The following is a 24,272-nucleotide window of genomic DNA, read 5'->3' on the forward strand; positions in this document are numbered from 1 at the left end:
AGTCAAAGGAGGGATAGCTATGCTAAAGTCTAATGTACCCACTTCCTCCAACACATGTGGAGCCTCTAGTGGGTCAGGCTTAGTGGTGAACATCTGCGCTCCTCTCGCACTCTCAAGCATGCATATTGGTCACAGGCCTGAAACCCCAGTGGCTGGCGGGCAGGGAAACATCGATATAATCTCCTGGAACATAGCAGGATTGTCCAGTAAATTAAAAAATCATCACTGGCTTGCTTAGGTTAAGAGATTTCATATCATCCGTCTGCAGAAACGTGGGAGGTAAGCTGTAGTGCTATAGCACTGGAAGGTTATAAAATGTATTTTGTTCCCGCACGTAAGTCTACCTCAGGGCGAACCAAGGGTGGCCTGATTACTTATGTGGACCTGAGGCTGCAGGGGAGATGGGAGGACCTAGGCTGAGATTCTGATTGCATGCAGGGGACCTGGTATCAGAACAAGGGTCTAAAATTATTTTTTATCAATTTTTATAATGCCATCAGAGGGGGTCAGACCCCATCCAGTTTGACCGAATTGGAACACAGGTTGGCAGGAATCGAAGTACTGGGGGTATCAAGTGCTCAATTGGGGTTATTGGGAGATTTTAACTGCCACCTGTGCCCCCACCTGATCAGTAGTAAGGGGGGATGGTCCTCTTGCCCACTGGAAGAGGGCTTGCATATGGAACATACTAGGGAGGGAAGTGAGCCTAGCTTGATTCTGGGCATACATGCCCTTATACACACCATGGATCTGACTAGAATGGGCAAGGACAATCGGATTCACCCAACCTTCAAAGGCAAGGGAAGGGGCACTGTTATTGATTTTATTTTCGTCCCCAGCACGTTAAAGTGTTGGATCACAAGTTTCATTATAGAACCTAGTTCTTTTAGTGATCACAATCCCCTGGTCCTGTCCATATGGGACCCCAACCCGGCCAAGCATTTACGCCGAAAACAGATCGGCGGAAAAATATCAGCCACCGACCAGGTAAGGAGACTGAGATGGACCAATATCAATGACGACATTTTTTGTAGGGCGTTTCTTTCAGAGAACGAACAGCAGGTTTGGAAGTGCCTAGATCAACAGTAGAGGGGGTAGATTTAATTACATCATTTGAAGGTGTCACCCATTGTATTGATAGCCTGCTTAGGAGTAGAACACTAAGAAAGGAACAGGACACTCCTAGGTGGTTTGACCGGCAATGTTCTACTGCTTTGAGGGAATTGAAGTTAGCTCTAAAAACTGCCCCTAAAGATAATACAATGGTGTCCCCTTGTAGGGGGCGGTATAAACAGGCACTAAAACATCGCAAAACATCATTTCAGCAACAGGCATAGGAGAATTTAAGAGAAGCGGCCGAGTCAAAGGATTCGACCGCTTTCTGGAAAGTTATAACTGATCCCTGCTTTCAAGATATAAATAAACCCAAGCTTGCATGTCACGTTTTGCCAGAGTCCTGAATGGAGCATTTTCAAGGCCTCTACAACCATGGCAGTATTAGCTATCCAGCCTCACCATCAGAGGAAGGAAACTCAAGCTCATCCCAGACATCTTTTTCCCTGGGAGAGATAAAAGCGGGCATTGAGGGCCTGACACGGAATAAGGCCCAGGGCCCTGATGGGATCCCCCCAGACCTTTTAATGAGCCAGGTAGAACTCTGGGCGCCCATCTTAACCAGAGTCATAAACACAGCAGTGGAGACAGATATGCCAGCATCCTGGTCCACTGCAACAATAGTGCCGATCATTAACCCCTTCCACGCTGATGACGAGCTGGGCTCGTCATGAGGTAGCCTCCTGCTACGCTGATGACGAGCCCAGCTCGTCACGTAACATGCGCTTTAGAATATCTCAGCGTACGAGCGGAATTCCGCCCGCACGCATGCGGTTAAAAAGGACAACAGGGATAACCCACAATGTTATAGGCCTATCTCTCTCATCGATGTAACAGCGAAAGTTCTAGGGAGGGCCATTCTTAATCGGCTAATGGACTGGGCGGATGAACACAACATAATCTCTGATACCCAGTATGGGTTCAGGCCGGGCCGTTCAACCTCAGACCAATGCTTTAATTTATACCTTTTGGTAGCCAAGTACACCGTCGCTAGTGATGAGACGGTGTACTTGGCATTTATGGACCTTACGGCAGCTTTCTGACCGGGTTAACCGAAAGAAACTGTGGGAGTTAATGGGGGCCCTGGGTGTTGATACAGGCCCAATTAACATCTTAAGAGCCTTGCACCAGCTCACTTCAGCCCAGGTCAGATACAATGAGGAGGGAAATATCACTGATTCCTTCCCATGCTCCAGGGGTGTGAGACAGGGCTGCATCCTGTCGCCCTTTTTATCTACTTTATACTTCAATGGTTTAGACCAGGTGCTTGGAGCTCTAGGGGTGGACTGTCCAAGGATAGGAAGAAGAGGGATCCCTGTCTTGCTTTATGCGGATGACGCAGTGCTCTTAGCACGCACTGCGCGGGGTCTATAGCACCTCATAGACGGCTTTGTCAATTTCATGAGGAGTTTGGACTTGTCCGCCAACCTCTCCAAATCATACATTATGGAGATGGGAAAAAGCCCATGTAGGAAATACAATTACAGGATCGGTACTCATTGTTTGGAAAAGGTGCAGGAATTCTCTTACCTAGGAATTTTATTTGATAGCCTGTTATGTTTTAAAACACTGATAGATGAGAAATACAGAACATTAATTAGCTCTACCGGGGCAATCATGAACTTTGCTCATAGTGTAGCAGGGATCCTGTTCTCCTACAGAACTGTGCATAGAGACTTGGAACCTCAGTAAGTTAGGGTGTGCCAAAACTCACCTTAGTACCCAAAATCCCCTTACCTGACTAGCTACAGTGTCTCATTGGTCATTACAAACTCCCAATACTTAGACAAACCAGAACATGGACTTAGATTACCTCAGGTAATGTGGAACATATGAACACTCTTTTGTTATACAATCATTTCAATTCAAAACAGGGAGTAAATGAGGACGCAAGCATATTTGAAATGTTTATTTACTAATGCAGGGTTCTCAAAAGCAGTATCTTAGATAATACTAGCAAACATATTATAAGAAACAAAGTATCAGCATAGTTACTAGTCCATAGAATGCAAAAGGTGACAACATGCTGAAATGAATCGGGTTTAACAACACCTAATTCTCACCCTCCCTAATTAGCATATTATATTATATCTAGGAAGGTCTCATTGGGTTTTAGCAGGGCGGCCCCATACCTCAAGATCCTGGTGGTAAGGGATCACATCATCTTCCACCAGCTCTCTGCATGCAAAGCACCATCAAGTGTGTGTGTATGCTCTGTGCAAAGCAATATAAAACGCGCCTTGCGCCTCAATTTGGCCGCAGCTGCATGTATATTATGTCTAGTAAGGTGCGAAGATCAGACCTCACAACAACTGTGTCGAGATATCCTTGAAGGCTTCAGCACTCACTGTACAGACACGGCTCGCTAAGCAAAGCTGATATCAGAGTAATAACATATTATTCGTGTGTGAATCAAAAACACTCTGCTAGGCTCAAAGCTATAATAACAGTTGTGTCGTGTGCAGAAGCAACTGAAAGGTAAAATGGCGTTTAAACTCTTAATAAGCTCATGCTAACTTAACACAGTATATAGGCAAAGCATAACTATAGGACATCCCCCCAAGATCCGAGCACGGATAAGACAAGATAAGATAAGGGGCTCATCTTTGAAGTGCAGAGTTCAAGAACGAAAGTCAGTTCAAATTTAAGGAAGTGAGAAAAATTAATTTAGTCACCATAAAAAAATAAACCAAAATCTCACCATCTTGACAAATAGTCATAAATCCCCCCAAATTTTTTTGAATGAAATTCAATGTTAACAAAGTCAATAGGTCTGGGACCTGAAAATTCAGTCATAATTTCCCCAAAATGTTTGTTTTGAAAAAGTTTCAATGTCAACAAACGCCTCGATCGGTCTCAACCCAGGACTGAATATGTAAAATAAGCAGCTACTGCTTCCAAAAGGAAATCACTGTTATCATCCGAAAATAATTCAGCCATCCAATCTAATAGCGGGAATGGATATTCATGCTCTTCAATTATCGGAGCCTCTAGCACCATCAGAGGACAACTCGGCGGGTTCTCAATGTAGCTGTGTGCCAAGAAATCTTACGCCGCTGCAAATACATTCCAATGACCCAGTACTCCATGCATCGCTGCCAAGGCCATAATGCTTTCGTCGGAACAAAACAACTTGTGAGCAACTAAGGGACTCCTGAGATGATTAAAATCCACGCCAGGAGAAACCATCTTGCAGAGACACAAATCCAGGGTCCAATCGAAATCGCAGCTCAGGCAATGAAAGACAGGCTGGACACATGTAAAATAGGAAAATCGAAACGATAATCCATACGCTGCACTTAAGGTGGCTAGTGGCAGCGCGCCATAGTATTCAAGCATCCTGTTGCGAAACAGTACCAGGCCGGATTGAGCGTCTTGAAACACAGGACGGGCATCCATTTTTAATAAAAAAAAATATCACCAGAACGCCTGCGGCCAACGCTAATAAAACAGGCAAACCACCAAACAGGCTTGTAAAGATGGAATGAAAGAAAGCAGGAATGACTCCAAATATCTTTTCAAAGGAAGTCACAAGTCCACTGCTAACTATTTTAAAAAAATGAGCGAGGCCCGAAGTGGAGGACGCGTTAAAGATTGTATGAATCAGCTCACTGAAATGCAATGGAAGGTCAGTGTTTATTAAAACCTGCACCTCTGTCCGGGTGTTGGCTACGTGAAGGACAAATGTTTCTCGAGCTGAAGTCAGGGCAACTTCTTTTTGTGACAATAGGGCTCTTATTCTACTCATTCCATTGAACTCTGACTTCAAGGTTGGAATTCGCGGCCAGATGGAAACATCCAGGTTCCCATGCGGAGGAGTATACAAAACATTTTTACAGCAAACTACACGTTCAGTGACTGTAACCACATAAGCTATTCCTTTTATTAACCCACAACAATCTTCATTATTCAAAAGTAAATAGCTGCCGTTTGCCAGTAATTTGAAAGTGGGGACAATTGCGGGAACGGGAGTACCCTACAAAACACAGGCTAAATTAGGCTGTTCTTGGTTGCAAGAACCGTGCAACTGAATATGTCTACACATTAATGAGTGATCAGGTGTTTCTGTGCACTCTTCACCTTTTATAAAAACCTTCCTCCCTTCTCTAAGGCATCTGTATGTGAAAGGGAGTGACCAGGCTTCATGGAGGTATGAACTACCCAGCGGTTCGTATCTACCAATGGCAACATATTTTTTACAATTAGTAAATTTAAATAAAGCAAACGGTAATGTAATTAAACCGTGGATGAGCCACGTCGCAGCCATGTCCTCTGCCACAGAGAATGGCAAAGACTCCAATTTTTCAATGTGTAACATGGAAAAAGATGCATCTCTCATTGAAAGAAAACGCTGCTTGTCAGTCAAATTAAAAGGGGCAAAGAGGGAGGAGACATTCATGTAATTCCAAGGCACTTTACCGGCCTTAATTGTCTGCAGGGTACATGCAAACTGCATAATGGAATGCAATTGATTTTGACCATGGTATAACACAGACACTTCATTTTGCACAATATCAACAACAGACGATACAATATTATCCAATGTGTAAATGCGGGAAGAAAGCGGGTTAATGCTATTATCTACAACTGCAAGCACTTTCTCCAAGTTAGCTTGATCAATAGCCTTAAGGCGGGTAGCCGCCTCAATCTGTGACGTTTTCCAGATTTCATTATAAACCGCATATATCCATCGTTTTGATCTACCACTAGCCGGGCCTTTTATAAAATCATTTAAATCAACATCACCCGTTAGTTTAGATAGATGCAGTTTAACTGATGCCAAGGTAGAATGTTGGAGCCAATTCTGACATAATTTGCCTATTGAATAAGTGGTGACAGAATGGTCATTCTCAAAACGGGGATCGGTCCTGATTTGTTTGAAGCCATCAGCTAAACCCAGAAAACGATGTTGGCACAAATCAGCACCTCTGTGCCACAATAGCCAACCATTAGGATCCAAACTGGATATGTTAAAGGACGAGTTTTGCAACAGAGTTTGCAATTCCTTAATGGAAAATTTGGTAAAATGACCCCAACCTGAATATTCTTCTAAATCAGGGATGGAAGGAGTATTTAATTTTTTAGAAGAAGCCAATCCAAAGCATGTTGTTTGAGAAATGGTAGAGTTAAAAAATAACATATGATTTAGGATGAGACATGCACGGTGCAAAGCCTCAGTGCCTTGCACCTGCCAACTTTTAGAACCCCAAATTGATTTAAGGTCAATTGTTTCCTTTCACAACTCGTAGCCTCCAACAGCTAACTGGTCGAGGAAGGACTTCGAATACAATAACTTAGTATCGGTAAGTCTAACCTTGAACATGGATTTTTCTGTCATTTTAAAATAAAATGATGCCGGATTGGACTGATTAAAGTCGGTAAAATAAGTGTACTTTTTCAAAAATGTACTTGAACTGCCTTGTAAAGGAGCCGGGCAATGCTCCCACTGTGTATAATTTACAGTATTTCTTCTGGAACTAGTTTTGTGTAAGAAGTGGGTGCCAAAATGTTGGAAGCAAAATAAATCACCATAATTAGCAGAATCTAAATATAAATCGTCAGCGTCAAAGGCAGCATAATATTTCAAATCAGAAAACAATGCCTCCACGGCCTGAACATCCCAATCCTCAGAACGTATGTTTTGTTTCACCACATCCCCCATGTTTACTCTAAGCACATTAGGGACATTAATAACCTCAGTTGGGCCATGGATTTGAAATTTAACATCATCCCATACAATCCCATCTAGGACAGGCCAAGCAGTGATATTAACAAAAACCAAGTCTCTCTTCAGTCTGTGTGCAGAATGCGAGGAGGAAAGGGGTGCCAAAGTTCCATTGAGATGTCGAATGCATGTTCTCTCTTCGACATAGTGTCCATTGACGAGTCGGAAAAAATAAAACACAAAACCAATTGACATAAAAAGATAAATTGAAAAAAACACTAGCCAAACATATGTCCAAGGAGGAATTAAAACATGTTTTTTAAATAAACTTGTATATACTGCAATCCGAGAGGGCTTTCCTGAAGTGTGCGAGACAGTGTCAAATGAAAATCTGGATTCTGTGGCCAAATGTGTTTGTAAATCAGGCATCGATATGTCAGTTGGGTAAGTGTAATCAATTTCATCAACGTTAGTACCAGGCAAAGTACTTAATAAAGGACTGGAAATTGTAGGCATCTCAATGGCCACCTCTGACTCAGGATTATAAGCAGTGGCCATAACAGAATTTCTCACAATCGAAGGACAGGAGACTGCCGGTGTCATACTAAGAAGAATCGGCCACTCTGTGTATCTTGACATTGTCAATTGAGATAAACCTGTTTTCTTTACGACCTGGAAGTGGTGGTAAAATGACTGTTCTTGTGCCCTTCACACCAAGCACAGGAACCGGAGCTCGATTGGAGGGACCAAATTCTTTCTTGTTCTCGATCTTCTCCTGAACCAGTTCTTCAACTTGGGGTAGCCAGCCAACTACCGGGATCTGCAACGCATCATCCGAGGTGGAGGGCAAATGTTCCTTTGCAAGATCGTCTCTTGACTTTTGTAGAGTCTGTAAAACATTGCAATGTTCATCTACGTCAAAGGAGGTAGCGCTAGCCACACAGTCTAGACCGCCAAGGTCCGGTACATACATCTTGATACCAAAGAGCATTTAGTATGGGGTCTGCCCAACCAGAGACCTTCTAGGGAGATTATTAAGAGCACGCTGCACGCCATTGAGGTGGGCCAGCCAGTACCTGCCAGTGCCTATAACTCGAGCTGTCAATGATTGCTTTAAGTCACGGTTCATTCGTTCCACTACACTATTACCCTCAGGTCTGTATGGAGACGAAAACTTGACTTGGACCCCCAGCGACATCATGGTATCCTTATACGCCTTAGAGGCAAAAGCAGGACCCTGATCCGAATGGAAAGTACCACAGGCAAAAATCCCTACAAAGACACGCAAATCTCTTATGACAGTCGGAGGCGCTAGGGGGCGCACAGCGGAATGGCTGCCTGAACTGCAGCTCCGCCGGGCGATCACATACAATGTGATCCATTACCACTTCTACCCCGCCAACCCACATCTCACGACCATCCACGTGTGGGGGAAGATGTGGGGCATAAGCGGACCTGGACGGAAAAGGTCGATACCCCCGCCTTTGCGATAGTTGCCGCGATCATCGTGGTGAGGAACGGGCTGCCTGACGAAATGGCCGGCGGCGGACTGCGGACCTCAAGCGAACACGGCGGATCCAGCGTGGGATTGACCGCCTAGCATCGTACACAGCCTGGGGGTAAGAGCCTGCCACCTGCCCCAGAGTGACTGTTTTGCGCTGCTCTCGCCCCCCGAACACTACCGGCTGGGACTGTCACCACCCCGGCTGCGCGCCTGACAACATGGCGGCGCCTCTCGCTGAGGTGACTGGCACCTCACTCTCGCGCCGGTGAAGTCGGACTCGGCTTTGCTGGGCGCACAGGCCGGCGGATCAGCGCAGGAAGCTGCTGGACATAGCGTTGCTGGGCGAGGGGGCTCGAGATCGTCTCATCACTGGCGCCCCGTCACCACTAGATCTGACAAGCCGGGGAGAGGATTCCTGGACTGCCGGGTGGCTACTCCAGCGGGAGACAGCGCAGAAAAGGTCGCACTCCCTTGTCGGACTAACTGCGGTAGGGCCCCCCCGGGGACAAAGGCGCGCCCTTTCACCTGCATTCGCGCTAATGGTGGTATGAGCTGACCGCCTCTCTCCCATAGCCCACACAACCTGAAGAGAGACTCCCGGCGGCGACCTGATCAGACGCAGAGTTAACTTCACGTGCAGCTGCAGGCTAACATTGCCAGAGAATCACGGCGACGACGGTCAGAGTAAAGAGGGCGTCTGGGCCCACATTGCGGAAAGTACATTCACCGGCCACCACAATGGGAAAGCCTGACAAGCAGCAACCAAAACTCTCCTTTGACAATAAGAAGGCGACGAAGCCTGCAGAAGATATGACGGAGACCGGCGGATCCTCAGACCCATTGCCAACTAACAACATAGAGAAGATTCTGATGGCGATTCAATCGAATCTGCAGGATATAAATGGTAAGCTGGACAATCTGACATGCAGGATGGATGGCATGGCCGCTCGACAAGAAAAGCATGGCGAACGATTGGATGAGGCGGAAACGAGGATCTCGGCCGTTGAAGATGAAGCGCGAACCTCCACCACCAAATGCGCGGGAATGGAACGAATCCTGGAGGTGATCAAAGCGAAGGAGGAGGATTTGGAAGCGCGCTCGAGGCGCAATAACGTGCGAATCACGGGCCTGCCAGAATCGACCAACACTGGGAGAATGGAACATTACGTTGAGGGTCTATGTAAGGATATCTTTGGTGCGGAGGCCCTGTCGCAGATCTTCATTGTGGAAAGAGCCCATAGGTCACTGGGCCCCAAGCCACCGCCCGGTGCTACGCCTAGGCCGATTGTGGCGCGAATTCTCAATTATCGGGACAGGGACACGATCCTCAGGCTCACAAGGGAAAAGGGCAAAATCACCCATCAGGGCAACTCTCTGGAGTTTTACCCGGACCACACGGTCGCTGTTCAGCAAGCACGTAAGGAATACACCGCAGTGAAGGCTAAGCTGCGTGATCTGAACATTGGCTACTCTATGTTATATCCTGCCCGACTTCGAGTGGTGTGGAAGGAGAAGACGATAGTACTGGCGACACCCAAAGCGGCCCTTGACTTTGTTAAGAAGATACAGCGGGAGGCGAGGTCAGAGTCCCAGAACGATCAGCACAGAGACTCGGACTGATGCAACTGGTGATATCAATCGTTGAATAGCGGTGAGTTTTGCTGTAATGATGGCTAAAATAGACTGCTGCATGGCCGACCGCAGCTGAACTGGGCTGCGCCGACCGATGCGAGACTTTTAGGGGCGGGATTTGGTGCTTTTACTCAACACTGGGCATTAGGAGGGTGAGGTTCCGATGGGATGGCAAGGGCTGAAATACACTCCTGTCTTGAACTGTTACCGACACACGTGACGGGCCCTTGCTACCACGCTCTCCCCACGGTGTAATTGGACACACAGCCACGTCAGACTGTAAATTTTGCTGCTGCTGTGGGCGATGGGTCTGGTCTATCCACATACATATGCCAGTAGACCATCCGGTCTGGAGGGGGGAAGTGAAGGAGGTGGGAGAACATTTAACACTACAATGCATACCACAGTGCGGGGTGCAGACTTGCAAAGAAGTGATCGTGCCTGACCCCCCCCCGTTTACCTAACTACACGAGACCAGGTAGTTGCTGTGTGAGAGGCGGACCGACAACTGGCCGGCTTGGGCCTAGTTCCTAACATATGCATCTGTTAACTGTGGGGCGTAGCTACGTTTCCCCTATAACTGTACCACTGCTTACGCACATGTGAGGAGTTGTAATGGGGAGGTGGGGACTGTGGGTTAATGGACACATATATTGCAAATATGTTCAGTTTTCCTAGTATCGCCTGCCCCCGTCCACCGGGTGAAGGGTTGTGCTCCTGGCGGTCCTCCATGAGGGTAGTACCCAACGCAAGTTCTTAGTACTGAGCACTGAGTTGTTGATTATGTGGTTGTGGGATTTGTGCTCTGAGGGGATATGGCTTCGGCAGGTTGGGGTTGCTGGAGTGGGTGGGGTTTGGGGAGGGGGGATGTTCAACTGTTTACGAAGACCGACAGCATTGCACATGTACACATTCTTAGGTTATCCGCAGAGAGGGAAAGAAAACGCAGCGTATGTTCTTTGTGCTGTATGTGGACAGGCGCTGGGAGTGACACTTGAGTGTGCAGGGATGAATTGTGTTGCATTATTTACAGACGACAGGTTCTGGAAGTGAGAGCAGACTAGGCCTTAACGTTCTTACTTGGAACATACGGGGGTTCTCGCACCCTCAGAAGATTAGACAGGTTTTTGCTAGCCTTACCAGATGGAACGTTGATATAGCATTCCTGCAGGAATCACACCTCGCGCCGAACACTCACGCTACATTGGGGTCGAGATGGGCGGGTGCGTCCTACAGGGCTTCATACTCATCTTACTCCCGGGGGGTGCTTATTTTGATTAAGAAAGGGATCAACTTTGAGGCACAACATGTGACACAGGACCCCTCTGGCAGGTATGTGCTTGTGACAGGTACACTGAGGGGCCAACACGTGACGCTCCTTAATGTATATGGACCAAATACTGACGCACCGGAATTCTTTCGGGACATTTGGGGGCACTTGCAGAAACATACTAACACACACATGTTATGTGGGGGGGACTGGAACGTGACATTGAAGGACGGACTGGACCGCTCCTCACATTCATTGGAACAGCACAAACAGTCAAGACTGATGGTGAGTCACATGATGGGAGATCTGGCCTTGACGGATCTCTGGAGGCTACAACACACGGATGCGCCAGGCGCCACACACATCACCGCATCTCACAATAGTTGGTCCTGGCTGGACTACTGGTTGGGTTCTAAGGACATGGCGCTGTGGGTTCGTAGGTTGCAAGTACTGCCACGCACATTATCGGACCATAACCCGGTCCTGTTGCAGATAGACATTCCACATTACACACCCCCCCCATTCCAATGGCGATTTAATTCCCAGGCCCTCACAGACCCAATATATGTTGACACCTTGACGAAAGCGATAAAAGACTACTTCGATATTAACTCACGGACCACGGAAGACCCATGTATCCTCTGGGAAGCCTTCAAGGCCACGATCAGGGGTGTTTGCATTGGCACTACCATAGGAGTGCTCAAGGACATCAGGTGCCAGATCCACCGCTGCGAGAGACAAATGAGGGACCTAGAACTGCGGTATGAAACAACGCAAGATGTTTCGTTGTTACCCAAGTTGCGCGACTTACACACTGAACATGCTGATTTCTTGGAGTCGGAAATTAAATACTTGGACCGCAAACATGTAGCTAGGGCCTTTGGAGAGGGGGGTAGACCAGGGAGGGTACTGGCGCGGAAAATATGTGAGGGACGGGGACAATCGGCGATACTCCGAGTTAAATCTGGGGAGGGTGTATTACACACACATTCCACGGACATATTGAAATGCTTTGTGGACTCCTTTAGCAAGCTATATCAATCTCAACCCTCAGCGACAACGGAGGAAACGTATGACTACTTGCATGATGTCGCGATTGGCTGGCTATCGGACGCACAAAGGGAATACTTGGCTAGGCCCATCACGGTGGAGGAGGTAACTGAGGTAATCACTTCACTCCCAAATGGTAAGGCACCGGGCCCTGACGGGTACACATCCGAATTTTATAAAAAATTTGTGGATGTCATCGCCCCCTATCTGGTGGACATGTATGATACTTCCTTTGAGAAATCGTTGCTCCCCCCCACGCTGCGGGAAGCTCTGGTCATTGCACTCCTAAAACCATCCAAGGATCCGGAGGAATGCGATTCCTACAGACCTCTGTCCCTGATAAACGTAGACTCGAAAATCCTCGCTAAATTGCTAGCCGTTCGGCTATCCCCTTTGATGACCCGCCTGGTCCTTCCGGATCAAGCAGGGTTTGTTCCCACCAGGTCCACCTCGCATAATACCAGATCCCTGTTCGCACTATCGCACTACCTGCAGCCCTCGGTTAAAGCGGTGGCTGTCATGCTTGACGCCGCGAAAGCATTTGATTCTATTGAATGGCGTTATATGCTCACCGTCCTCAACAGGATGGGTTTCCCTAAACGATTTGTCCAGTGGATTTCTTTGCTATATACGCAACCGTGTGCAAGGGTCCGGATCAATGGCTATGTTTCAGCTCCGTTTGGCATTGAGCGGGGCACGAGGCAGGCATGCCCCCTATCACCCCTGCTCTTTGCGCTGGCGTTAGAGCCACTAGCGTGCATAGTGTGACAAAAATACAAAGAATCGGCACTGCAATTTGTGGCTAGGCCGCTACACATATCGCTCTACGCGGACGATATGTTGCTATACATTCGTGACCCTGAGGTTCATCTGCACCCGCTACTTAGAGAGTACATCCGATTTGGGGGACACTCGGGATTAGCGATCAATTGGTCCAAATCTTCACTCATTCCTCTCACCGATGCTACGACTCCCTTTGAAATCGACTACCCGCTAGAGTGGCAGCAGGACCCGATTCGCTACCTGGGGGTCATGTTCCATAGGGATCCAGACGAAGTCATGCGAGCAAACTATGGGGTGGTACTCTCCAAACTGGAAGATAAGATCCGTCGTTGGATCCATTTGCCTCTATCGCTAGCTGACAGGATCGCGATCGTCAAAATGAACATATTGCCCAAGATATTGTACCTTTTTAATAACATACCCATCACGCCAACACGAGAAGTCTTCCGCCGCATAAAGTCCCTGGTACTAACCCTGATATGGGCGGGTAAACAAGCTTGTATTGATTTGCAGACACTGACGCTCCCGATTGCGCAGGGTGGCTTCGGGGTGCCTGATTTTCTCCTATATTACCTCTGTGCCCAGGCACAGTATGCAGCGTACTGGTACCATGAGGTCCCCTATCTCACCCACGCGGCCATTGAGGAGGGTGATATCCATCCTGTCCCCCTGTCTGCGATCTTAACGCACACCAGACCACCGCTACATGCGAAGGATATCAACACTGTAGACACCACAATTAAAGCATGGAACAAGCTTGGGCAGTTGGCTCACAAAACCCCGTTATATGCACCGGCCATGCCATTGCAGTATCATCAGGCACTGTCCGTCACTAACGAAAAAGTGGGGATGACTTTGCTGACTCGAGCTGGGATCGACACGTTGGGTGACGTGTTTCAGGGAGGCACGTTCATTGGCATCGACAAATTGAGTTATATCCAAAACCAGACTCCAATGTTTCGATTCACATACTATAGGCTAACCAGGGCGCTGCGAGAACATTACCCAACATTCCCTGCGGAACCGGAAAGCCTAGCACCTCTGCAAATGCTGATCACTACACGGGACCTGTCACATTTAGTGTCCAGACTGTACACTGCTGCACAATCAGACATAGCGGGCCACACACTTAAGGCTAAGGGGCGATGGGATGCGCTACTAGATACACCACTAACAGATGAGGAATGGCACAGCTCCTGCGCATTAACGCAGATACTGACACCCAACGGAAATCTGAGAATTATTCATTTCAAGTTTATTCACCAGGCCTACTACACACCGACAAAACTGCGTAAATTTGGATTGCAGGAGGAAGACAAATGCAAGCGTTGTAGCAGGGAGGGTGCGGACTTTGTGCATCTGGCCTGGACTTATGCGAGGGTAGCGGGGTATTGGGAGGAGGTCACCACCACACTCACGGTTATGTTGGAGGATGAGGTGCAGTGCACGCCACAGGTCTGTCTGCTGGGTATTGTACCCCAATTCAGAGCGCTGAAACGCAAGTTCTGTGCCATCGCCTTGTTATTAGCAAAAAGGCAGGTGGCACAATGTTGGCACAGCCGTAAAGTGCCGACGAAAAAAGTGTGGCTTCATGCCATGTCCACCTGCCGGGACAAACTGCAAACATATGAGGAGAACTTGCCAGCGAAATCAAGGCCGAAGGACATATGGTGTTTCTTAACAGACTACCTAAACTCATTACAGGAAGATGAGGTGGACTAGCTCGTTTTCTGGTTGTACTGGCATGTGAGTTGAATGGTGCGCGAGTTAAAATCGGATGAAGGCTGCCCTGGGGGGAGCCGATGACACTATTGAACTCACTGTCTAGGTTGTGTATGAGGGCAATGTAAGGTCTTAAGTTGGGGTATGTTGTACTTTCTTTTTTCTAAAAATGACAAAATGTAAGACTCATAGCGAATGTCTGCTAAGAGCCCTACGGAGGGTGAGCAAGGCGGCTCTGCCTAAAGTTTCTACACTACTCTTCAGGGCTAAATTGTTGCTTAATGGATGACCATCATACAATGGCGAGCCGGCCCCAGGGTTGTAGGCTCATGCTGTGTAATTTGCTTTGTGTTAATAAAGGTCTTACGCAAAAAAAAAAAAAAAAAAAATCTCTTATGACAGTCCGTGAATCAGCGCTGCGGTGGGGCCAGACCCAGACAAAGCGTGTGTATGAATCAACTGCTACTAAGATGTACTTATACGCAGTATCAGAAGAAAAAGGACCGCATTGATCTAAATAAACGCATCCTAGAGGCTTATTAGATATGTACAACTGTGTCTGTGGCGGACGCGCAGCAGTTGAAGGCTTAATCTGCTGGCAAATGTCACATTGAAGGACATAATCGCGCGTCTGTTTGTACAGCTCCCCCCCACCAGAAACGCTGTTGTAACTGAGTTACAGTGGCCAAAACACCCGCATGTGCCGACGCCACACCTTCATGTGCCGCTGTGATCAGTGTATTTCTGTGGTCCGAGTTGGGAATCAACCTCTCCCCAACTTCAGGAATTTTCACATAAGGAACCTTATCAGGACTTAAGTGGTATGTGTACTTTGAAGGGAACCCCGCAGGATATTTACCCCCCTTCTCAGTGGCAGCAACAGCCGCCAAGATATCATCATCAATCTTACTTTTGGACCGTGTAACCGCTGCAACTAAATATGTCTATACTGCAGATTTCGCTGCCTCATCAGCAAGCGAGTTGCCAACAGCGTGTACTCCCACGCGCTGATGACCTAGAGTGTGAATTACAAACAAAAGCGGCAACTGCTCTTTAAGCTCAGCCACCCGGACCCAGATCATTTTATGTTTTATTGTGCTACCCTTGGAATCACGAAAGTCATTCTGAATCCAAAAGAACAAGTTTTCATTGTAAGACTGAACACAGTAATACGAATCACTCACAATAAGTGTCGTCACACTAGGATCTGCGTACTCTAATGCAAGCATCAGAGCACGAATCTCTGCCAATTGTGCGGTGCAGTCCCCTAGAGTTTGCGTGTGCACGACTCTGGACTTGAACTCATCGTTCACCATGGCACCGACCACAATGGCGCAAGCGGGAACGTAGGCATGTTTAGAGCCATGCGCAACCTGCGCCGAGCCGTCAGTGTAAATGATACAATGGAAATCCTCCAAAGGTGGATGAACGAATTCATACTGTAAGTACTCCTGCGACCGTAAGGAGGCATCAAAAATAAACGTGACATCCGGAGACGTCAAGGAAGCAGCCCATTGTATCCACCGAGGGTGCAAAGCTTTTGAATTAGGTACACTGGCTTTCGTAACTGCCTCCAAAGCAGGACACGGGGTAACAACCAACATGCGTTTTCCCTGTGACAGAGCACGTTCCTTAAGAATCGCCATCTGTACAGCCGTCAAAACTTTCTCCACAGTGGAAAATCGCATTTCAGCCGATGTGTACAAGTGTGACTTGTAAGCAATAGGTACTGTGTCTCCTTCGTTAAAAGTCAGGTAAGTGAAACCCATCGTCCCAGGGATGATTCTTATCACCAGGTTGGTGTGGTTGTCACGAGTCAGTAAGAATTTAGAAGCGAGCAGATCAGCCTACAAAGACTGCAGGATAGCTGAGTGCTCAGGCAGCCAGCATGATTTGGAAAAAGTAGGTTGTATCAAAGCATATAAAGGCTTGATACGCTGGGCATAATCAGGAATGTATGTTCTCCCGAAGTTCAAGAATCCCAGCAAAGACTGTAATTTTTTCAGAGTTGTAGGAGCGCGCAGTTGTGCGCATTTCTCCAAGAAGTGAGGAGCCAATCCTCTACCTTCATTGTTGAGCTCGTAGCCCAGAAACAACACTTTATACTCTGCAATGTGCGATTTTGCAAAGTTGAATTTGTAACCCATGTCTGCAAAGCTACAAATTAAGCGGTCAACTCGACACAGATGCTCCCAAAGTTCGTCGTCTGTGAGATAAATGTCATCCACATACGAGCATGCATCAGGGTTGATTCTCTCTAAGAGAGAGACAATGTGGGCAGTAAAAATCCCAGGACTATTCTTATAGCCCATAGGTAAACGCCGAAATTGTTTTTGGACACTGCCGCAAGTAAAGGAGGTCCATTGGGAACTCAGACCATCCAAATGGTGGGCATAAAAACCGTTGGAAATGTCAAGCGTGGTTTTAAACCACTTATGCACAAGACTATCCACTAAAGCAGAGCTGTGCGTATTCTGTACTGCACAGGTACGGCAGTGCGAGTTTAAATGCCGGTAATCCAATACCAAACGATAAGATCCGTCAGGCTTGGTCACAGTAAAAAGAGGGTTATTCATTGGCGACACACAAGTTTCAATCACTCCTTGATACTCTAACTGTTCAAGGATTTCTGCAACGGAAGCCTTAGCTTCACGTCTAATGGGATATTGAGGTTGCGGCTGTGGCTGAGACCGCAAAGGAATCTCGTGGTGTGGGGAAAATGTATCCCACCCACAATGTGTACGGTACAGAACCGGCGCCAGAGCCTTATCCCACTCTTCTGCAAAATTCAGCGCATGCTCCCTCGAGACTGTGTGCGCGAAACTAGGGAGGATTACCTCCTCCCCTCGCGGAGCTGCGAGCACAAAAGGTGGGGGCCAGTCAGCCTCCGCTAACAAAATATCGTATGTAGTCGTAAGATTTTCCCAAAATATCCCTTTAATGGTTCGCTGTATGTCACCCTCTATCAAAAGGACAATTTCATAAAGTCTGTCAGGGGGAGCAACTCTAGTGTCTGCTGTTTCCACTACAACATAACGGTCAGCCGCTGTCACCTTCAGTAGTGGACGCAGGGCCTCTCGCACTATGGTAATCTCCGCCGCGCTGTCCAGCAAGGTCAGAGCCCATGTCAGATTCCGAAGCTGCGTTCTCACTATCTGTGGCATATCTCGCTGTTAAAGCGGCGACTTTCTTCTTTTGAAACTGGGGTCTCTTTGGTGTAGAGCCGTCCTGCTTTCCTGCACCGTCTTTTGGGTGGGGCTGGTCGCGTCCTTGCTGGCCACCCCGACCCCTGCCGCCTCCTCCACCACCGGTCGCCGAGGCCGATGAATCCTGAAAAGAACGAGGAGAGCATTGATCAGAAACCTGAAATCGATCAGGTGATTTAATCTTCGCGCAAGTCATAAACACGTTCTGTGGGGGCAGGCACTGAAGACGCAGGACGAGACTCCTGTTTCTGTTGCTGTTGCTTTCCCTGTTTTTGTTTTTTAGGCCAATTTTGTTTTTTGGTCTTGGGCTGGACATCAGTCTCCGACTTCTGATCTTGGGGTTGGTTTTTCTCTTTAGTAGAAAATGGCTTGAGACCCCTACTATCGCGGCCCACGGTTTTATAAGCCGCCACAATAATCCTCGCTAACTGACGGGGTTTCTCGGCATCGGGAAGCGCATGCAAAGCATTGGCCACATGAAAGTTCACTGCATCACCCTTTACATTAGCAAGTACGAGATCGCAAACTACATCAAAGGAGCCACACAGGCGCATACCCAATTCAACAGCAGCCTCAGGCCCGTGCTGGTCCTGAACACGCTTAAGGACCGTAGGCAGGACAGTCATAGACGGAGTGCCGTAACACCTCGCATAGACCGCCGCAAATGTTTTACCCCAGGTCTCGCAGTCACCAATTTCAGGGGCGTAGTCTTTAGGTAAGCTTATTGTCAGAATCCTGTGTTTCTCACCAGGAGACGTGTTAGGAAATTCTGCTTCCAGCTGGTAAAATTTCTCGGCAAGCAAGAAAGGAAAATCATCATTATCTTGGGGACGCCTGCCCATTACTGCATTCACCATCACGGGACTGAGCTTCATGCCGCCCTGTCCGGCTGGAAGCGCCGCACCACCCGGGGCCCCGCCCGGGAGATTCCGGGTAATGTATTGTACTAACGACCGCATAACGTTAATTGAGACTACATGTAGTTGTCTAAGCTCAGCAACGGTACAATTGCCGTGTTGAGGATGAGGAGTAAATCCAGCCAAAACAGGCCAATTTGCGCCCGGAATGGACAAAGGACCTAACCTCAGAGCTGCCAAAGTGTGAGGGAGGGCGCCACCCAACCAAACGCGATGCTGCCAAGTATCAATAGGTACTTCCTGTGTTCTATATGGAGTATATTCATTCAGCACAGCAGTGGGAGTGTACGTATGGAACACACCTGAAGTTCCGTCCACAGCTGGGAAGGTCACCCACGAGTAAAAGATTTTGTACGGGTAAGCCACCTCTGCACTCACCACTATTATCATGGCCATGCCATCCACGGGAACATTATACTGCAGCAAATGGTTGCGCACCGCAATGCGACTATGCTGCGGAATGTCCACAGCGGCCATAACGACACCGAAAGTCAAAAGAACAAAGTAAACTTTGTAGCACAACTGGGTAGTAATTCAAGGAAACCGTTTAGAAAGATTCAAGCTTCAAAAGACCTATTACTTAAATAGGTCGTTTTTTTTCCGACACCCCCGTTTTCCGGAAACGACAGTGAAGGGGTTAAGGATCGAAAGATGAACTACTCAAGTGTCATGTAATAAGACCACCGGAACCGTTGGGCGCCATGTAGCAGGGATCCTGTTCTCCTAGAGAACTGTGCATAGAGACTTGGAACCTCAGTAAGTTAGGGTGTGCCAAAACTCACCTTAGTACCCAAAATCCCCTTACCTGACTAGCTACAGTGTCTCATTGGTCATTACAAACTCCCAATACTTAGACAAACCAGAACATGGACTCAGATTACCTCAGGTAACGTGGAACACATGAACACTCTTTCGTTAATCAATCATTTCAATTCAAAACAGGGAGTAAATGAGGACGCAAGCATATTTGAAATGTTTATTTACTAATGCAGGGTTCTCAAAAGCAGTATCTTAGATAATACTAGCAAACATAAATTTAAGAAACGAAGTAATCAGCATAGTTACTAGTCCATGGAATGCGAAAGGTGACAACATGCTAAAATGCTGAAATGAATCGGGTTTAGCAACACCTAATTCTCACCCTCCCTAATTAGCATATTATATTATATCTAAGAAGGTCTCATTGGGTTTTAGCAGGGCGGCCCCATACCTCAAGATCCTAGTGGTAAGGGATCACATCATCTTCCACCAGCTCCCTGCATGCGAAGCACCATCAAGTGTGTGTGTATGCTCTGTGCAAAGCAATGTAAAACGCGCCTTGCGCCTCAATTTGGCCTCAGCTGCATGTATATTATGTCTAGGAAGGTGCGAAGATCAGACCTCACAACAACTGTGTCGAGATATCCTTGAAGGCTTCAGCACTCACTGTACAGACACGGCTCGCTAAGCAAAGCTGATATCAGAGTAATAGCATATTATTCGTGTGTGAATCAAAAACACTCTGCTAGGCTCACAGCTATAATAACAGTTGTGTCGTGTGCAGAAGCAGCTGAAAGGTAAAATGGCGTTTAAACTCTTAATAATCTCATGCTAACTTAACATAGTATATAGGCAAAGCATAACTATATGACAATAGGTTGGGTCGCTGGTCATCCGGAAGATATACTGAAATTGTATAATGCCATCTGCAATGCCAAAACACTATATGGTAGTGAGGTTTGTGGCTTCATTGACCCGCAGAAGATCCAAATCGAAGAAAATAAATACTTGCTGCCTTTACTCAGAGTCCCCCAAAGCACACCTTCCCACACCATCCACGAGGAATTGGGCCTCACTTACATTAGAGACAGGATCCAATGGAAACCCCTCACCTGCTGGATTAAAATATGGACAAATCCTGAAGCGGTCTTGAGTCAGCAGATAATAATGGATTGTATCGCCCGGGAGCGAGGGCGGAACATCCCCTGGCTTAAATATGTAAAGGAGACTCTGTCAGGCCTGGGCTACGCTGATCATTTTCATCATCCGACAAAACTGTTACCCCGGGATAAGGCCTTTATCAAATCGGAATTCTTTTTTTTTAAATTTTTTTTATAAAACCTTTATTTAGCAATAAAGAAAATACAATTACAGGCCTACAACCCCCTGGGCCGGCCAGTGACATATAAAAAAAAAACCAAAAAAAAAACAGTATAGCATTACACAGCTCATCAGCCGACAACCAAGGGCCCGGGAGCAATGGTGCACTATATTGGTCAAATCTATAACGATAAGATACGGAAAGGTTTCATTTTTTTAAACCAAGCAAACAAAAACATCTAAGAAAAAGAGAAAAACAAGGCTGTATCCAAAATTGTTGTGTCTGTTCCATACGATACGGGGAGAGGCAATCAAAGGCAATATGGAAAAGCAGGAGAACCTCCAGGAGAACCTCCAGGAGATAAAGGAGGGGGTGGGGAGAGGGGGATCCAGAGCCAGAAACATATCAATAATGTGATACAGGAGGGAGCCGAAACGTACAGTCAAAGGGAACAAAGAGTGTCAGGGGGATCAATAAAGGGGGGATCACATATCTCCCCACGGTATGAGTTCCATTGGTCCCATATCCTACCCCATTTTTTGGGCCTGCCACGGGAGACATAAACAATCTTCTCTCTGAACATGCACCAGTCCATATTTTCTTCCCATTTGGAGACAGATGGTGCCCTCGGAGAGCCCCACAACTGTGCAATGTCCCTTTTCGCAACCATGTTTCCCAGCATAACCCACCGAGTCTGAGCAACAGTGCAGTCATTCGGTTCCCAGATATTCAATAGACAGCGTCTGGCTTCAGGTAGCAACTCAACATTCGTCACCCCACTCATCACCGCATGCACTCCAGTCCAGAAAGACACAACATCCGGACATTCCCATACGATGTGGAGGAAGGTAGCAATCATACCACAGCCACGACGACACAGTCCATCCTCAGAAAAACCCATACGCATCAGTCGCGGACCCGTGACATAGACTCGGTGCAGAATCTTCAGCTGAACGAGTGGCAAACGCGCCGGAATCGCGACCTTTTTGGGAGAGGATATCGCCGCCTGCCAATCCTCATCATCCAGTTCCAGCCCATCGTTAGTCCAGGCACCACGAAGCTGAACAAGCAAGTCTGATCGAGCATTGATACGTTTTTTATAAATAAGGGAGATAGTGCTGTCAGGAATATGGCCGTCCAGCACCCTGTCTTCCAGGGGGGAGCTCTCCGGAATATCAGAACCGGCCGGAAAAACCGACCCAATGGCATGACGAACCTGGAGGTATCGAAAATATTCCGAGTCATTCAAACTGTATTCCTGTTTCAATTCAGCAAAGGTCTTGACTCTATTCTTAACCCAGAGGTCACCTACCTTGCTGATTCCGATGAAGTCCCACCTATCGAAACCCTTTGACGTCCACAATTCACCAAGCCTCTCCACAGCAAACAGAGGGGTCGCCCTAGTCATCTTATCTACCCATCCAGTAGCCGCGGTCGCGCTGCCCCACACCCGCACAGCCACTTCAGTGGGTCCCGTCAAATTCTTCCTAGCGCCCCTAGAGTAGAGAGCCCTGTAATAATCTCCCCCGGGTAACAGCCACCGGTCCATCTCGAAGGCAGGATTCGGGACTGGACCGTACATGGCATGGTTCACAGCGCTCAGTTGAGATGCCCAGTAGTTTCTTCTTATATCAGGTAACGCTATGCCCCCGTCGTACCAGGGCAGCGTAAGCTTAGCCAACGCAATACGGGGTCGGCCAGCCCAAACTAGCTTTCTCTGGAGGCACTCGATTTCACGAAAATAGCTAGCCGGCACTAGATCAAGTGTGTTTTGTACGTCATACAAGAAACGGGGGAGAGACATCATTTTGAACAGGGCCGCCCGTCCCAGGGGGGACAAGGGTAGACCACACCATGCAGTGACGTCCGACCGAAGCCGGGCGAGTGGAGGCAACAAGTTACGCTCATAGCGTATCACAGGGTCAAGTGAAATATAGATCCCTAAATACTTAAAGCCATCACTAGAAACCGGGATCGGGCATACTCGGGCAAAGAAAGGGGACCACCGGTCAGCGGGAAGATACACGACTTGGACCAATTGATAACCAACCCGGAGTTACGTCCAAAGGAACTCAAAACATCAAAAAGTACTCCTAATGACTTACGGGGGGACGTCAGGTACAATAAAATATCATCGGCATATAGTGATATACGATCTTCGAAGTCGGGGGACCACCGAATACCCTTTAGTGAAGGCTCCCAGCGGAGCCAGGCAGCAAGGGGCTCGAGCGCAAGTGCGAACAATAGCGGTGACAAAGGACATCCCTGCCTCGTGCCTCGCCCGAGAACAAAGGGCTCCGAGGCTCTACCATTAACCACAACCTGCGCCAACGGCTGCTCGTACAGGAGTTTAACCCAGGCGATAAACTTTGGACCAAAACCGAATTTGGCAAGAGAAGCCCACAAATACTGCCACTCAACCGTATCAAAGGCCATCGAGGCATCGAGAGAAACCAAGATGGCCAGCTCGCTGAGAGACCCCGCCCTCGCGATGACGCCGTGAAGACGACGAAGATTGAGCGCAGTATTGCGTCGGTGGATAAAACCAGACTGATCAGGGTGAACCAACTCACTAATCACCGTGACCAGTCGGTTCGCCAAAAGTTTTGCCAGTATTTTGGGTTCAGCATTCAAAAGTGAGATCGGGCGGTACGATGAGCAGCGCTCGCGGGGTTTGCCATCTTTATGGATAACCACAATAGAGGCCAGCCTCTGGTCCCTGGGAAGAAATCCAAGGTCTCGCGATGCCGCAAACATACGAAGCAGATACGGCGCCATTTTATCCGGGCATAGCTTGTATAACTCAACCGGTATACCGTTGGGACCAGAGGCCTTTCCCGAGCGAAGGGAGCGTATAGCGAGCGCAACCTCATCAATGGAAAAATCAGCCTCCATTAACACCCCATCCGACTCCGAGAGACTAGGCAACTCAAGATCACGAAGCAGCAAGTGTGAGTCCTCCTCCGGCATGCTCGAAACCGGCGCGTATACAACCCGAAAGTGCTGGGCAAACACCTCAACTATCTCAACCGGGTCCACGACTCGCGTTCCATCAACTTTCTCAACTACAGGCACAACACGATGCATTCTGTCTCGCCTATCCAGCCAAGCAATCAACTTCCCCGCTTTATCACCCTCATCATACAGACGCCCCTGCTGCACACGATTCATTGCCTCAGCCGAGTCAGTCACCAAGGCCCTGTAATCAGATTGCTTAAGAGCCAAGACATGCAATTTCTCGGGCGTAACCCCAGCTTCCAACCGTTCCTCCAATACGACAATCTCAGACTCCAAGCTCACCACCTCCTCATTTTTGCGCCACCTCTCGCC

This window comes from Lissotriton helveticus, chromosome 2_2, assembly GCF_964261635.1.
Source record: "Lissotriton helveticus chromosome 2_2, aLisHel1.1, whole genome shotgun sequence".
NCBI classification, from domain to species: domain Eukaryota; kingdom Metazoa; phylum Chordata; class Amphibia; order Caudata; family Salamandridae; genus Lissotriton; species Lissotriton helveticus.